A 17,763-nucleotide genomic window follows, 5' to 3' on the forward strand; every position below is an offset into this window, starting at 1 on the left:
GTTCGAGAGAATTGGTGACCTGCAGCCTTGGAGTCGGTGTCGCAAGCTCAGGGTTCCCAAGGCCTGGCAAGTTTTGGGGCCCGGCTGGGTCGGCGACCGGTGGCCCCCAGCCCGCAACCGCGTAGGAGCTCTGCTCAAGGATGGTGCTGGATCTTTCTCCCGGATCCCGGCTGTTACATTCCTATTTTTTTGGCGCGGGGGGGGGGGCTGGAGTTATAGATTTTATGTTTGAAGCAGTTTAGAAAATAAATCTGCAATTATTTAAGCCATTCCATATTTTTTTTTTAAAGGACCTGAAAAGCCTCGTTCTCTTTTTTTCTCCTTTTTCCTATTTTCTTTTTTCTCAAACTGCAACATTTTAGCGCTTGGGTGAAGAGTAGGGAAGAGGGAGGAAGACCAGCCCTGAGACTGAGGAGTGGGACCCAATGTCTCCAAGTGAATTTTTCACAACCTATTTTAGCCTCAATGTCTCATTCCACCTTAACGACGACCACCACGAGGGTGATCATCTGAGCGGTAACAAAAGTCTATTTTGCTGGTCCTCCTTGCAGTTGGGGGAAATCTTGGGAATCAAACCGCATGAACTTGGATTCCTGTCCTGAAACTTTTGAAGGAGGCAGGAGGGTACCGAATGCCTCGCTCAGCTTTTGGGGATGGCCCCTTGGGAACCTCTGTGAACTGTCTCAGAAACCCAGAAAGCATTTCACCCCCATCGTGGCGCTGCTTCCCGCACTGACCCTCCAACTTGGTCCCGTTCCATTTCCTCCGCGTGCTTTTTTCAGTCCATCCCTGGAGTTCCGGGCGGAGCGGAACTCCTCTGCGCGGTTCAAAGACGCGCCGGGGGAGACTGAGCTTTGGGCTGAGCCTCGGGGTAGACGAGGACAGCAGAGCTTGGGAGGGAGCGGAGGATCAACACTCCTGCGCGCTCGGGCACCAGGGTCGAGAGGAGGGTGGGGCGGGTGTCCTGCGCAGGCGAGGTCCTGAAGATCGGTGTTCTACCCGCCGCTACTGACGTGGCCGAGTGATAATCTCCCCTTGGCCTCAGTTTCCCTACTTGTTTCAGAAGAACTTTAAGGAGTCTTATTCTTTTCAAAGTGATTCTTCATACCGCCCGTTATCTCTTGGACGCTCGCACCGTCCAAAACATGGGAAATGTCTTTCTCTCTCTCTCTCTCTCGGGTTAATTTAAAAGAACCACAAAACTACGAGGAAGACAGAATTTACCTGCTCATCTACTTCTTTTGATGGGGGAAAAAATGTATTTTTTAACTTAATTTTTATCTGTTGATTTTTTAAAAAGGAGATCTGGAAAGTATTTGGCTTATGAGTTAAGTAATTCAGTTAGCATTTATTTCATGATTTTAAAGCACAGGGGATTGAGCTAAAGGCTTTATATATTTTTCTCTCATGAAGTCTCCCAGCAACCATGTAAGATAGCTTTGCTTCTCTCTCTCCCTTCCTGTCCTTCCAGTTTGAAAACTGCAGTGCAGACAGCTGCGGGACTTTCACAAAGGTACACAGCTCGCACGTGGCAGACACAGAGTTCGAGCACCTCTCCTGGACCCTAGGTAGAAGCTCTTAGGAAAGGTCACCAAGGTTTTCAGGTGAGGCCATGTTTCTCCAGCACTCCCCAGTATGCTTCAACCTGTGGTTCTTGGTTGTCCATTAAAAGGGAAAGCTGTGGCTAAAAAGCAGTGGAAGCAGTGGATAGCTGAGATGGCTTGCCTTCCAGTAAAGACAGCTAGAAACAGACTGGCATCCTACCCCGCTGCATCAGTGCTCTTCACAGGCAGAGCCAGACCTTGTGAGAGTTCATTCTGGCATCCTGGGTCTCTTCTTGGTCATTTCCACAGACATTTGCAAGAAACCCAAACATTTTGCCATTTTCCTCGATGGTTTAATTTTAGAATTTGAGGTTAGAATTGTCGAAGATGTATTGGAATGATATAGAGAGGGAAAAATAAGTACCAGGAATAAAGTTTATAAAGGAGGTAGTCAGTCCCACAAAGTTTGATGTAATAATGGCAACACATAGAGGAGCTTAAATGATAGCTCAATAAAATTTCATGCTTTTTTTTTTGGGAAAAAAGTTACTTTTAATTTTATTAGTTCTGATAGAGAACGTCTTTGTATTCAGAGATTTTTTGGTATTTAATATATCTGTATTTTTATATATCTCATTTAAGACAAATGAGATAAAATTATGAAGAGATTCACTCTCTGTTCATTATGACATGTGATAAAGGAAATTTAAAAAATTTTAAATAAATGTGTCAAAATATGCATGCAGAGTATTCATTTGCAGGTGATTATGTACTTATTTGAATAAAGTCACTTCCTACAATATATTTGGATTCTTTTTCTTTTCCTCCTCTTCCTCCTTTTTTTTCTCCTTTTCCATCTCTTTTTCATCCTTTTTTTCTCCTCCTCCTTCTCTTCTCCGCTTCTTCTCCTCCGCATCTTCCCACCCCTGTTGTCCTTAGAATAGATTTCTGAGACACATGAGAAAATGAGCTGCTTTATTTTTCCTTCCAATGGCATTTTTGAAAAGAAAAAAAGAAATATTATCTTCTGATATGCCCACTTGAATACCATTCCTCATCATTGCAAGTATTTAGGACAGTATGTGGAATTCCAAAGAAGGTCTCCTATGGTCCCTGTTTTTTAAGATGTTGCTTTACAGTCACAATGGATTTACTGTTAGGGTAACATTAAATTAAAATAGTTGCTACCATAATATTAAAAATTAACATTTCAAAGCTACTGTCGTGATGTGTTCAGTACTGCAACCATTTTAAAAATTAAGGGTAAAGCACAATGTCTAGTAAGACACACGTGGGCACAATCATAACGTTTGTGCACAGGGATGATGCAATGTGTCCTAGCTCTAGGAAAAAATGTTCCTCTGCTTGTTGTCTCCCACGTCGTATTGAAGTAAGGAAACATTTGTACTTTCATGTAAAATACTCTAGAACCACAATTTAGGAGCCTAAAATAACTTTGTCTTCACGTGTTGAGCTTCCCTGTTTTTCTCCTTCATCCACCAAACTTAGCTCTCCTTTCTTCTAGTCTTTGAGAGTCCTGCTTTTTGTCTTCCAAGGCAATGATTAGATCACGTGGTAAAATGAATTCACGCTCATGTATTGATGATTAGCAATGTGTTAATGTCCAAATCAGTTCCTTCATGCTTCCTAGTTCAGATGTAAATTCTAATAAGTGTGTTTGGAGGGAATATGCCTGCTTTTTCTTTTCTAACTTCAAGTCATGGCTGCATAATCACACCACAGAGACCTACTCTTTAAATTCTGGCCAGTCTTTATGCTTAAACTCATCATTGTAAATATGAAGAAAGCCCAACAGGGAAAGAACATACCTCTCTGGGATCTAAGACTGCTGAGTGAAAAATGGCAAAGACAGAATTAGGATTTAGAAACTGGTTTAGAAGATCCATTTCTAACTCCTACTCATTAATTTTTAAAGAGCATTCAGTGACGATTTAAATGATGGGGCTTGTGTTAGAAACTAGACTTCTCCTATATGAAAACCACGTTCACCTTTCTGTCCCTAGAGCATGTTCCTCACGCCCTTTGTAGTTGCTGGTTTCTGCCCTGGAACCTGGCCCCCAGAAATTAACACGGCTCTATCTTTCTCATTGCTTCTTCAGGAAGCATCTCCAGGACAAATCCACCACCGCACCAGTCTTTCTCTGCCATCTTCTCTTCTCAAATAGAACCTGTAACATTCTGCACAAAAATATGTTCTGTATTTGTTTATACTTTTTTTGGTCTGCTTTCCATTCCTAGGATACGGACTCGAAGAGGTCAGAGATTTTGCCCCCCTTACTCACCACATGACAGGTACTCAGTAAATAGTAAGTAATTATGAAATACGTTTACCTGTAATATGGTTCATGTTTCTGATGTCTCTATCATTACCCACCTTTCATGAACACCTACCAAAAAAGTGCCTGTTCTGCTTTGCTTATCGAAAAACACAAGGAATTTTCTCACCAGAAACTGAAATGGAGTGGGGGAAAGGCAGAGTCCAGTCTAGAAATTAAAACAGAGGAGTAGCTCCTTGGAAAGGATGCTCGTTATGTAGGCCATGCCTCCAGAAGCAATTTTTTAGAGGCTAGCCATTACATGTATGGATTATAGAAAATACCAAGAATATATTATCCATTAAATACTTGCATTCATTTGTCCATTAATTGAGTAGATATCCCTAGAATGGCTCTCTGGTTGGTGCTCTGCATACAAAGACAATGGACATGGTTCCTTCCTGATGGGTTAGAACAGCATAGCAATAGTCACCATCCTTTTTAGGCAAAACTGAGAAGTCAAGGAACACTAACTGCATGACATCTAGTCTTTTCTCCATTTGCTTTCACTTCTCTCACCTTCTTCAGGCACCCTTTGTATCTGGCTCTCCTTGTTCTTCAATCATTTGTAGAAAAGTATCTGATAAACTTTCATACTAAGGTGTAAAAGATTTACATTAGCTATCTCCTAGAGATATTTACATTGTATCTACTTAGAAAGTTAAAAAAAAAAAACTCTCTAATCACAAACTTTCTAAACTGGAAAGGAGAGAGAATTATTTTTAAAGCCAGTGTCCTTGAAATCTTGCTACCTAGGATACTACTGCTTACTTTGCTTATTTGTAAACTTTGAGAACTTAACATTGAACAAAGGAGTTTTTCTGTAAGCTCTAACAGGTAAGACTGCATGGATATTTCTAAAGCCAAGTAAAACCTTCCTCAAAACTTTTAACATTTGGGGCAAGGATATTTTTAGTATGAGATGTTGTAAAAAGTTGCTTCTGGGGAGACCTGGGTGACTCAATGGGTTAAGCCTCTGCCTTCGGCTCAGGTCATGATCTCCGGGTCCTCAGATGAGCCCTGCACCACAACTGGCACATCTGGCTCTCTGCTTAGCAGGGAGCCTGCTTCCTCCTCTCTCTACCTGCCTCTCTGCCTACTTGTGATCTCTCTCTCCCTCTGTCAAATAAATAAATAAAATCTTAAAAGAAAAAAAAAAGTTGCTTCTGCTAGGGGACCCTGGGTAGCTCAGTTGGTTGAGTGACCTACTCCTGATTTCGGCTCAGGTCATATCTTAGGGTCGTGGGATCAAGCCCCTGTTAGGCTCCATGCTCAGTGTGGCATCTGCTTGAGATTCTCTCTCCCCCTCTGCTCCTCCATAACCCCCAAATGAATAAGCGAATCATTGGGGGAAAAAAAGTTGCTTCTGTTGAAACAAACCCACTGCAAAAACAGACAAAGAAAGAGAAATGTTGTTTAAATGTTTCTGTACCTTGAGCAAAGATATATTATGGAGAGTTAATAGCTAATTTTTACTAAATTAATTTGTGAACATGCAATTAAAATATCACAGAGACCCTTCACTGAGGAAAATAAGAGATTTGGAAATACCACCCAAATATATTTAAAATGATAACTTTGAGCCCTGTCTTAGTCGCTTTAGGTTGATATAACAAAGTCTCATAGATAAGGTGGCCTTATTGCTATAGGGCAGAAGAGGCAAAAGATGTCTCTGGGGTCTCTTTCATATGGTGCTAACTTCCTTCATAAGAGTTCTGCCTTATGACCTCTTTACCTCCTAAAGGCCCACCTCCAAATCCCATCACATTGAGGATTAGGTTTCAAGGTAGGAATTTTGGGGGTGGGGGTGGGCACTCAAAGATTAAGACGATTAAGATGATAGCAGGCCTATTCCCCTTTTCTTTTTCTTTCTTTCTTTCTTCTTTTTTTTTTTTTTTAAGGATTTTGTTTATTTATTTGAACAGACAAAGATCACAAGTAGGCAGAGAGGCAGGTAGAGAGAGAGGAGAAAGCAGGCTCCCCGGTGAGCAGAGAGCCCGATGCGGGAGGAGGGGGGGCCTCAATCTTAGGACCCTGAGATCATGACCTGAGCTGAAGGCAGAGGCTTTAACCCACTGAGCCACCCAGGTGCTCCTCCCCTTTTCTTTAAATAATAGCTCTCTTCCTATCAGGATGATATCCTGACACCTCTCATTTGGGAAGATTGGTGATAGTAACTTCTCTGTTCCATTAATATCTTTGTCAGTCTTAAAATAGTGGCTGTAACAGCACGCTTGATACATTTTATTTTTCAGAACATGAGTTTGCAGAGAAACAGAACGAAAACTTCTTTCTGAGAAGACCAAACAGATTATTCCTTTGTATGTTTCCTTCAAAAGGCTTACATGTGATATACACAAAACCTTTTAAGTGTCTGGAAACTTGGGGGTTACAAGCTCTTTGTTTGATTCAGACTTTGAAGACCAGCAAGATGAACAAAGCAGAGTGGGCGGGGGCTGGAGAGGGAGAGAGAGAAAGATGTTCGGGCCTCAGCAGGTGGGACGGAGCAGTCGGGGGCAATTGAAAAAATTGTTTGTGAGGGATAGGTAATTCTGGGGGGGGGGCTATTTAGTTGCAGCCCTGTCCCCTTGGCCCGACTAGAAAACTAGTTAGTGACAACAGCAGGGCCTGTCTTAAGCCTAGGAACTTGAATTATTCATCAGTCAAACGTAAATTACCATTTAGAGGCAGGTGACACACATGTTTTCTCGAACAATTATTATCACTAATCATCATTTTCCACAGTAATTTGTGTGCTCTCATTATTAGCCCTTGATTTCTATGTAAATCCCTTTCATAAAACTGCCACAAGATGGAAGTTTTTTTATTGGCTCTCTTTACCTCTTGATATGTTTCTTGGCATTTTTGCACTCCTCATCTGGCACTTGATGGTTGGGTTTTCAGATTCGGCTGACTGTTGACATGCCCCAATAAAACATTCTTTCATTGAGCATATTGCGTTTGTAGGGGAGGCCACCTTCTTTCACCTTCTGCCATATTGTACCCATATTTTTTTATATAAATTGTCCAAACATTGACTCTCACATTTTCCCCTTTTTGATTTTCATTGTGCACCATATTTGACACTTTAACTACTTTTACTAGTTGTCCATGCCTTGTCACAAAGACCGAAACTGACACAGGCTTTGCCTAAACACTTGCCTGGAATCAGTACGTTTGCCATACGGATTTCCCCTTCAGATCCTGTAAAGCATCTTGGATATTTTCCTGTTTCTCTTTTATTACAATTATATGGGTTCTGGGATTAAACTACTTGCAAAGTTTGTAACATTTATTTCAAATGTCCTTGATTCAATTTTCAAACGAACTTCAGAAAGAGCTCTTGGAATTAGCTAGTTCATGGCAGCACGGGTCCCTGTCTGACTCATGAGGGAACCATGGAGAGCTGCTTATAATTCTTCGGGCTTATAAAACTCCACCCTGATCTACTGTAATAGCTAAAATGCTTACGTTTAGAATGAACCTCATTATACTTCGATAAGGGGAGGGGCAGCCACCCCAGAAAGGATTCTCAGCTTTTACAGCTTGAGGGTGACAGACTCAGACCATCTCAGTCACATTCTGGCTTTCGGGTTTACCAGCTGGGGCACTTCGTTGCGATTTACCTAGCCTCCCTGTACTTCCTTGTTTCGTACCTGCAGAAGATTTTCACCGATTGGGCCTATCTCACAGTCCTCACTGAGGCTTCAGTGAGTTAACACATGTAAAGCACTTAGCGTCTGGCATAAAATAAGCACTTATATAGTGTCAGCGGTGATTATAACAGTAATAATAGTTTTATTATTATGGTGGCATGAATTTGCTTCTTGCAGCATTAGAGGGAAATGGATACACATGTATAGGGTCCCCCCACCACCACCACCCAGAAGTTGCGTAAGAATGGCCTAAAGCACAGCATTTCCTAAGGCATCAGCACAGATCTCCAAGAGAAAGTGCTGGGTGGCTTCAACACCATGACATCACTGCCCCCAAGGGCTTTGTGCCTGACCGGTGACAAGTGTTTAGGACAAATGTTTTGCCCAAGCTCCCCCATGAAGCGTTGCCTATTACAGATTTGGAGGAAAGGGAGGTTTAGTGAAGGGCTTAGTGAGTTTTACTAAAAGACATTTTGTGCCCTAACCAGTTATGTTATTCATTACTCTGTCCCGGGATCAATGCTGTAATTCCCCACTACGAATAGACACCTCCAATTGGCTTCCTACACTAAGAAAAAAAGAAAAAAATACTGTCCAGTTTCGGCTACCTTGAGGCGAGTCACACCAGGCTCTTGCCTGCTGCATTTTTTTAGTGCACAAATCCTGTATTTCAACTTACTGTTGAGTCTTGTCATTTTGGTCAGAAGCTGTAACGGCAGTCTCGTACATGGTCTTGAGGGTGTATTTGCATAAAATACAATTTCCTTCCACAAGGAAGAGAAGTAGCTGCAAGGTTAGTGATATTGAGAATGTAAAGTGAGGGTTTTAACTTCAAGACCTATCCAAACAGTGATCTGTGTCACCACACAATGTGTGTGCACACACATGCAGACTTCCGAGATACAGGCAGAGGCAAACACAGCATAACATTCCACATTGTTATGGAGCTTCCAGAAACGTGAAGCCTAGGGACTCAATATTACATCATTGTAAAATAGTGTCACAATATCCAGCCTGCCCCTCCCCCTTTTGACATTTCTGAAGAAGAAAAGGAGGCTCCTGCTGTTCACCCAGCCTGAACTGAACTAGAGGAACGAATGTACATGAGGTGTGCCCAAAGGGATTCACAAAGCGGGGTTAGAATAACTTCTCTGCCTCCACTTGGCACCATTAGTTTTTTTCTACATAAAGTAAACACAGCAGAAAAACACGTCATCCCAGGAATGAAGTGTTTCGCAGACCCCTTAATCATCACCATCACAATTTATAAATTTTTTTAAAGATTTTATTTATTTATTTGACAAAGATCACAAGTAGGCAGAGAGACAGGCAGAGGGAGAGGAAGGGAAACAGGCTCCCTGCTGAACAGAGAGCCCGATGTGGGGCTCTATCTAAGGACCCTGGGATCATGACCTGAGCAGAAGGCAGAGGCTTTAACCCACTGAGCCACCCAGGTACCCCTCACCATCACAATTTACAATTCCATTCTGGCCTGCTGAATTGAGAAAAAAACAAAAGCCAAAAAAAAAAAAAAAAAAAAACCAAAACCAAAAACCCTGGAACTAACTCATTAGAAACGGTACATAAATACAAAACCTAACGTAAGAAACAATAACAATATACGGCAAGGTACGTTTTCCAAATCAGAGGCCTTTGTTTCTGGAAAAGCTTCTTTTCTTATGCAAAAGAAAAGAGCTTGTAGTATTTTGTACGCTATACAGCTTGGGGTTTGTAGTTTTTGTGTTTGTAGTTTTTGTGTTTCCTTGCTTGCTTCAGTTAGTGGTACAATATATTTTATCTTCATCTAGAGATCCACTTTGATTATCTTGCTTATATTACAACCCACGTGTTACCACTCCTGCCACCACACAAACCACTTGGTTCAGCTGGCAGAGGACAGCGGTGCATCAGCCAAAATCTCCGGTTGGATTCCTGTCCATTAGGGACTGGTTGGCTTGGCTCTTTGCCACAGCACGTGATGAGATTTCTAACCCTTTAGGACATTCTAGTTTCAAAATACTTTGACAACAGGGTTTATATTTTAGAAAGACTATTTTATTTTCCAAAGCACCTAAAATACCAGGGTTCTGCACTCTGTATTTAATAACTATTTGCTTAGTGAAGGGAAAAACACAGAGAGCATCATAGCCATCTCTCAGTCATGTCCTTTGGCTATAAATGACCGAAAGACCATCCTTCCTTGCTCAGTCACCACTTCCTCCATAAAGAAAAAATACATGGTCAAAGTCTAAATGAATTGACCTACAATTACCTGAGGATCTGTAGAAGTTACATCAAACTCTTCATTACCGTGGCCCTATTTCCTGAATATATGTATTTTGTAATGGAAGAATAAGAAACGCACCAGCCCACTATTCAAAAATCCTTGTTGTTCACCATTGCAGGATGCTGATCTGTGGGGGAAAATGCAAATGAACACATGATGATGTATCATTGTTTTTTCCTCTTATTCTTATTTAATTTTCACATTTCTTTGGAGTAAGAGTACAAAATTATAAGCTATCTAGACTGTACCTGGTCTTTTAAGACTATTGAAGATTCTAACTTGCTTTGATTAATTTTTTTTAAGTCAACTTAAAGAGCTCTGACTTCTTTCTGATTATAAATGTAAGTTCTTGTTGGTATAGCAGACTTATATTACTAAATTAGCTAGAATTCTTTCAGACAAGTCATGTCTCCAGAGGGGCTTATATAAAACAAGGTACAACATACAGAAAACTGGGCAGTGCCTGTGTCTCCCAGTCAGTAGAGCATGTAAATCTTGATCTTGGGGCTGTGAGTTCAAGTCCCACATTGGATATGGAGGTTACTTGAAAATAAAATCTAAAAAAAAAAAAACAAAAAACAAAACAGGAGACTGGTTTTGTAAGTGAAATACAATTCCTCATACTGAAATGATTCAGGTCATGAGTAAAGTGTTAGTAAGGAGAAACATGTTTCTATGGAATTATTCATAATGAGAGGAGAAATCAGATCTCACAAAAATATATAGCCCTTAAATACTTATGTGTAATTAAGTTTATTTGGAAATCCTGCATAAACTAACTAGGAATGGGACATTACTAGCCACTCAAATTATAAGAAATTATACTAAGATAATGTATTTATAAAAATACAAGACTATAGGGGTTCCTGGGTGGCTCAGTTGGTTAAGTGTCACCCTTCAGCTCAGATCATGATCTCAGTGTCCTGGGATGGAGCCCAAGTCAGTCTCCCTGTTCAGTGGGGAAGCCTGCTTCTCCCTCTTCCTCTGCCCCTTGCTGCCAACCCCCGCCCCACTTGTGTTCTCTCTCTCAAATAAGTAAATAAAATCTTTAAAAAAAGAATATGAGACTATAAATATAATGAGAAAATGCGATGGCATTTCTCCCCAAAATTTTAACTTAATTATATTTTATTTCCATGCAAATAAAAATAAAAACTATTCTATCAGAAATCATTCATTTTGAGTATAAATTATGTTAGTATACTTTTCTTTGGTTGAGCTTAAGTTCTTATGTTTTAAGGAGTTGGTTAGAGCGAGAAAATATCATCTTTTTATTATTTGTTTATTTTATTTTATTTTTTTAAAGTAAGTTCTATGCCCAACTTGGGACTGGAACTCATGAACCCAATATCAAAAGTCCCCTGCTCTACCTGCTGAGCCATCCTGGTGTCCCTAACACCTACTTAAAATTTACTTTTTAGTTTTGAGTATAAGATATTTCAAATGTACAGAAAAATGCAAACAAAATAACAAAAATCCTTGTAACCACCATCCACATTTGAAAAATCTTTGCTTAATCTCTCTTCTCTCTCTCTCTTTTTTAAAGAATAGAAATACAGGGGCACCTGGGTGGCTAACTTGGCTAAGCATCTGACTCTTGATTTCACTTCAGGTCATGATCTAGGATCCCGGGATCAAGTCCCATACTGGGCTCCCTGCTCAGCAGGGAGCCATCTTCTTCCTCTTCCATTCCCTCTCCCCCTGTTCTCTCTCTCTCTCTCACACACACACATACACACACTTTCTCTCTCTCTCAATTAATAAAGAAATCTTTTAAAAAAATACAAAATTGTAAATTAGCTGTACCTCCATCCACTAATTCCTCTTTGTCTTTCTTTCCAGAAGAAATCACTATCCAGAAGTTAGTATGTATTTCTTCTATTCATTATGAAAATCTTTGATTACATATTTGTATATTCAGAAATACGCTTTTCCCCCCAAAATTATGTTCTTAAGATCCTTCCATGCTGGTCCATGCAAACTAACTGTCCATCAGTAGAGGGAATCAAGAATCATTCTTACAAGGCATGGTAGTGGGAGTCAAAATGAACAAACTCCATTTAAATGTTAAGTATATTAATCATATTAAGTATCTTAAGCATATTAAGTATCTTAAACTAATTTAAGGAACTAAAAAGTTACAGAATACTTTGTGTTACTATTATCATTCATTTCCTAATTCAATAAATATTTGTCGACAGTTGATTCTATGTCAGGTACCTGTGTAGCAGCTTAGGATGTCACCATGAACAAAACAGATAAAACCCCATTTTGGCTAAGTTGCCATGTGGGGCATGTACCAGTTAGATCATCCTGTGGCTGCTGTCAGGGAAAGAAAGAAGTATCAGACCCAGTGATGGTCAGGGTGGAACTCTAAATTTCAAAATAGTATCGATACCCTCTCCAATTTTTCTGATCATTTCCCAGGAGTCAGCCAAAGGAAGATGAACCCTTCCTGTGGGCAGCTGCCGTCAGTGGCCAACCTGCCTGATGAATGTGTGGGGAGGTGAACCTGATGGAGTCTGGAATCCTTTTGGGTTGATTTTTGCAAAGGTTGTACAAGCCAAATGTTTGTGAGTGGTTAGGTACATGGAATATTCATTGAATACCGTGGACTTTGACGTATTGTTGAGTGATCTTAATTTTAAAAAGACATAATTAATTTACAGTCAGGATGCTTTATTTTTATTTATTTATTTATTTTTAAAAAAGACTTTATTTATTTGACAGACAGAGATCACAAGTAGGCAGAGAGAGGGGGAAGCAGGGTTCCCGCCGAGCAGAGAGCCCGATGCAGGACTGGATCCCAGAACCCTGGGATCATTACCCGAGCCGAAGGCAGAGGCTTTAACCCACTGAGCCACCCAGGCGCCCCAGTCAGGATGCTTTAATATCTAGTTTGTTACTCCTAGCGGCTGGTTCCAGATAAGGAAAACATTCATTTACTATGACCACTTGCTTTCCAGAAACTTTCAGCTCGTTTGGAAATATATTTATTTTTTACAAAGGTGCTGTGAATATGTATAACTCATAGTGCATTAAAAGAATCCAGTAAGTACTGAGCGCCTGATTGATCTGTATATATATATACATATATATATATGTATATATATGTATATATACATATATATATATACATGTATACATATGTATACATATATATATACATATATATATACATATATACATATATGTATATATATATACATATATATATATATATATGTATATATATATAATCAAATACACATGCGTAGCATATATGCACATACACATATTTATATACACACATATACAATATATACACATATAACTATATATAAAAACTATAAATATATGTGCATATGAATATACAGTTATATGTGTAAGGAATTTTCAAATCCTGACATCTCTAAATATATATATTATTATTTCCATTTACAAATGAGAAAACCAGCTCAAAGATTTTAAGTCATTTTTTTATACAGCTCATGGTTGGCCAGGGAGGCAATTCAAACTCAGATTTGTTTTCTCCAAAGTTTATAATCTTTTGAACATATCAGGCGACTGCTTTACCAATGTCCGCAATACTGTAAATGAGGCAAAAAAGATTTAAGGCACTTCTTCACACATAATAAATTACATCATTTTCCCAAGATAGCATTTATTATGTATTTATTATAATAAATAATATTTATTATGTAATAAAAACAGCACAAGACCAAGACTGGAGACTATTTTAATCTGTATGACAGTTTATAAAAACAGAAAGAGTGTTGGTGGTTTTGTGTGTCTGTGGGAGCCTTGCCTGTACCCCTTTTTTCCACATGCACTTTCACGTCCCCTCTTTCAGGACGGAGGAGCACCGAGAAATAATTCAGGAATCATTCTGATGTTACCCAGGAAAAATGGAGTCGTGAGCCAGTGACCCTATTACTTCCGTCCAAATATCTGCTTTGCGGAATGAGAGTTTCTTGGCCCCTTCTGCTTGTCCTCCACCTTGGACAGGCTGCTTGGGGGTGCACAGTCCTTGCGGTGGTGCTGGACAAAAGGGGATGGGAAATAGTTTGTTCTCCTAGAGTTTATATTCTGAGACAGATATCCATGTTGACAAAATCAAGGCCTCTTTTCTGTTACTTCATTGTATCAATCTGATTCATGTTCCTGAGCTCTTTAAACTAATTCTTCATGTGTGTGGATGCGTGCAGTTGTGTGTGTGTAAATACTGCATGTTGATCCGTTGTACATCTGAGTTTGGTTAAATGCATAAAAAAATAGGCCTTAGTACCTTACGAAAAAAATTTTTTTAATGTTCATTTGATTTTAAGATTTTATTTATTATTTGACAGAGAGAGAGACAGCGAGAGAGTGAACGCAAGCAGGGGGAGTAGAAGAGGGGAAGCAGGCTGCCCACTGAGCAGGAAGCTCGATCCCAGGACCTTGGGATCATGATCTGAGCTGAAGACAGACACTTAATGACCGAACCACCCAGGCGCCCTTTATGATAAATATTTAATGTTTTAAATGTTTAATTTTTAGGATCTTTTAAAAATATATATATATTTAAGATTTTACTTTTGAGTAATCTCTACACCCAACATGGGGCTCGAACTTAACTACTGTGAGATCAAAAGTCACATTCTCCAACAATGGAGCCAGCCAGGGGCCCCAAGGATTATTATTTTTTTTAATAAATAAGAGAAGAATGCAGTGTCCTTTCCACTATAACTTCAGAGTACTTAAGTAGATAAGTCTAGCACTTAATTTCGCTAAGTGCACCTCAAAATGCACCTGGGCCCTTTCTTTTTATTTGTGCTGACCTCTATTTAACCCTCAAGGGATGGGAAGATGGATGATAAATTTTATGGGGAAGTGGTTTAATATTACTGGTTGCATTGACTATCACTTTTGGTTCTACACATATTGCAGCTTCAAATAGTTTCCCCGGGGGAAAAACAAATGAATTCTCTTTTTGGACGGTCTAGAGACAGAAGATAAACATTCTAGCTTTCTTATACTCTTTTCTGAGGTTTAACGTTATATTGAACAAGATTTGGTAAGAATATGGTATAAGACTCTCCGTAGCAAAATACTAAGTCGTTTAATATTCTGGAATACATAATGCCTTTGTCTTTGAAGTAGTCCATTTATTTGATGTGTGTTGTTACATTACCTACCTCATCAGTTACAATGTAATCATACTAATCTACCTCAGACTGAACTAAAGCTTACCTTTCTTTACCCACAAATATTGTGAATCTTTGTGAATGGCCATTGTGGAGGGTATGCTCAAGGCACTTAAGAGAATAAATAATTTTCAGCCTCTCATCTTGATTTGAATTGAGGCTTGATGGAAGCATGCGGATTATTTGCGAAGTAGGCCCCACTAGACCTGGACAGGAAGCACTGTGGAGTGAAGTCTCTTACAATCCATTCTTACATAATATCCTGAATTTAAGATTTCTCTTCATATGAGGATATCTTAATGCTTTTTAAAAATATGTATATTTTTTAAAGACTTTACTTATTTATTTTGACAGAGAGAGAGATCACAAGTAGGCAGAGAGGCAGGCAGAGAGAGAGGGGGAAGCAGGCTCCCCGCTGAGCAGAGAGCCCAACTCGGGGCTTGATCCCAGGACCCTGAGATCACGACCTGAGCCGAAGGCAGACGCTTAACGCACTAAGCCACCCAGGCGCCCCACAAATAATATTTTTTGTGGGGCGCCTGGGTGGCTCAGTCGGTTAAGCAGCTGCCTTTGGCTTAGGTCATGATCCCAGAGTCCTGGGATCTGGGATTGAAGAGTCTGCTTCTCCCTCTGCCCGCTGCTCCCCTTGCCTGTGGTTTCCCTTTCTTTGTCCAAAAACAACAACAACAACAAAACAAAAAACCCACCCATTTCCCCCCCTTTATTTGTTGTGAGAAGAGAGAGATCCTGAGCAAGGGGGAAGGGCAGAGGGAGAAGGAGAAGCAGACTCCTTGCTGAGCAGAGAGCCTGACACAAGGCTCCATCCCAGGACCCTCAGATCATGACCCGAGCTGAAGGCAGATGCTTAACACACTGAGCCATCCAGGGGCCCCCACATAAAAACTTTTTAAAAGGTGAGATAAAATTTACCAAATAGAGTGCACATCTTTTTTTTTTTTCCTATACAGATCTTATGTATGCCATTAGATGCATTTTGACAAAGTACCCCAATCAAGATAAAGAATATTTCTATCACCCCAGAAATTTTGTTGTGCCCCTTCCAGTCAATTTCCACCTTGCACAGTCTACCACTGTTCTGATTTCTGTGGATGTAGATGAGTTCTTTCTATTCTCAGGCTGCAGTACAAATAAAATTACACAACACGCTCTCTTCTGTGCTCGACATAATCCTTGCACACATTTTAAGGAGTAAGGTTTTGATAACTATGAATACGATGAACACCAATGTTGCTTATATTATTTTTTAAAAAAATTTTAAAAAGATTTTATTTATTTATTTGACACAGAGAGAAATATCACAATAGGCAGAGAGGCAGGCAGAGAGAAAGGGGAAGCAGACTCCCTGCTGAGCAGAGATCCCGATGCGGGGCTTGGTCCCAGGACCCCGGGATCATGACCCGACCTGAAGGCAGAGGCTTTCACCCACTGAGCCACCCAGGCACCCCTGTTGCTTATATTCTTGTTTATCTAACTAGCCATATGTAATTTTCTATATGCAGACGTTCAGTGTAATCTGTTTCCTATTTCTTGGTTCTGTATTTCACAGTAACTTTCTCTTCTATTCCTAGGTTTCATAAAACACGTTGTTAAAGGCAGGAAGAAAACTGGGTTTTATTAAGGTAGGTGAACTTTCAAGGGCTGTTGTATATGTTCTCACATGGTTGTCAGTATCTTTAAAGAGAATCCTGGAGAGGATGCACTGTGTGGAAAAAGTAAACCATTTTTTCTGAATCCTTTCTTAATAATTGAACTCAGAGGACTCAGAGTTAGGACATCACTCACTGAGAGTTTAGGAGGAGAGGTAGCAGGAAGTGTTATCCTTTATTGTCAGTAGAACTCTGAAATAGAGAACATGTTTTTTGACTTGGCTGAGCCATTTCTTTAACCTGTTTTAATGGTAGAATTTTGTGCATGCAAAGAATGTAAACCAGGATAGTAAATCCAGAGAACAAGAAGGTAGGGAATTGTGGAAAAGTTGTATTGTTTTGACCTTTCCACATTTTACTTGGAAATTTAGCTGACGAATTAGAAACTACCCCCAAAATGATATACTCTCCATGCTATTTCAGCTCGTTGTTATGGACACCGAAGTTGGTTAGGATAGCATGTTTTCTGCATCCTAGTACTACAGCTGGGTTGTTTACATGTGGGAGCAGCTTACAATGACAATGAACAAGGCAGCTGTCAGTTCGACAGAAATCTAGCCTAGGTGTCTAGATTTTTCATTGTGAAAATTAGATGGCTCAGTAGGATATACAGAGTTTGATTAGGCAGAGTAAATGAAATATTATGGAATGAATTAAAATAAAGGTAGGCAATGACTCAGAAAATGGCAGAGAAAATCCGAGTATTGTTAGAAGAGGATATTTGTGGTTTCACTATGGGAAACTGCTTGCTTTAGTAAGGCTTTTTGCTTACTTGCTTACTGTGGTCAATAGAAGCAAAGTCCTCATCTGAAGGTTTTGTTCCTGTCCTCTAGCTGAAGACGACAGTTGCAGAATCCTAAAGGCGAGCTCACCAGTACTGAAATTTGCTTGTGCATGGCCATTTCCCACAGGCCTTTTTAGCTAAAGGAGAGATTTCTAAAAATCTGTTCTCTTGGCATTTATATCTGTTTGGAAGGGTTTTTTTCTAAACTAAAACTTTCTTCTTTTGAGTAAGTAAGCATATTTATATAGTTCAAGAATAAAAATAATATTAATAAGTATGTTCGGTCAAGTCTTGCTCTGGTCCTGTTCACTACCCCTCCCCAAT

The 17,763-nt window shown here is 39.8% G+C and overlaps 1 long non-coding RNA gene across 1 annotated transcript in view; it reads left to right on the forward strand.

Moving 5' to 3' along the window:
• LOC131832442 (uncharacterized) overlaps positions 1–16,629 on the forward strand; it is a 34,848-nt gene extending 18,219 nt beyond the window's left edge. The window contains exons 2-4 of the long non-coding RNA XR_009354048.1: positions 1,472–1,604; positions 3,804–3,871; positions 16,578–16,629. This is a non-coding gene — a long non-coding RNA (uncharacterized LOC131832442). The remainder of the gene's footprint in view (positions 1–1,471; positions 1,605–3,803; positions 3,872–16,577) is intronic.
• The last annotated feature ends 1,134 nt before the right edge of the window (positions 16,630–17,763 follow it).

The sequence above is a fragment of the Mustela lutreola genome, chromosome 5 (assembly GCF_030435805.1).
Source record: "Mustela lutreola isolate mMusLut2 chromosome 5, mMusLut2.pri, whole genome shotgun sequence".
NCBI lineage: Eukaryota > Metazoa > Chordata > Mammalia > Carnivora > Mustelidae > Mustela > Mustela lutreola.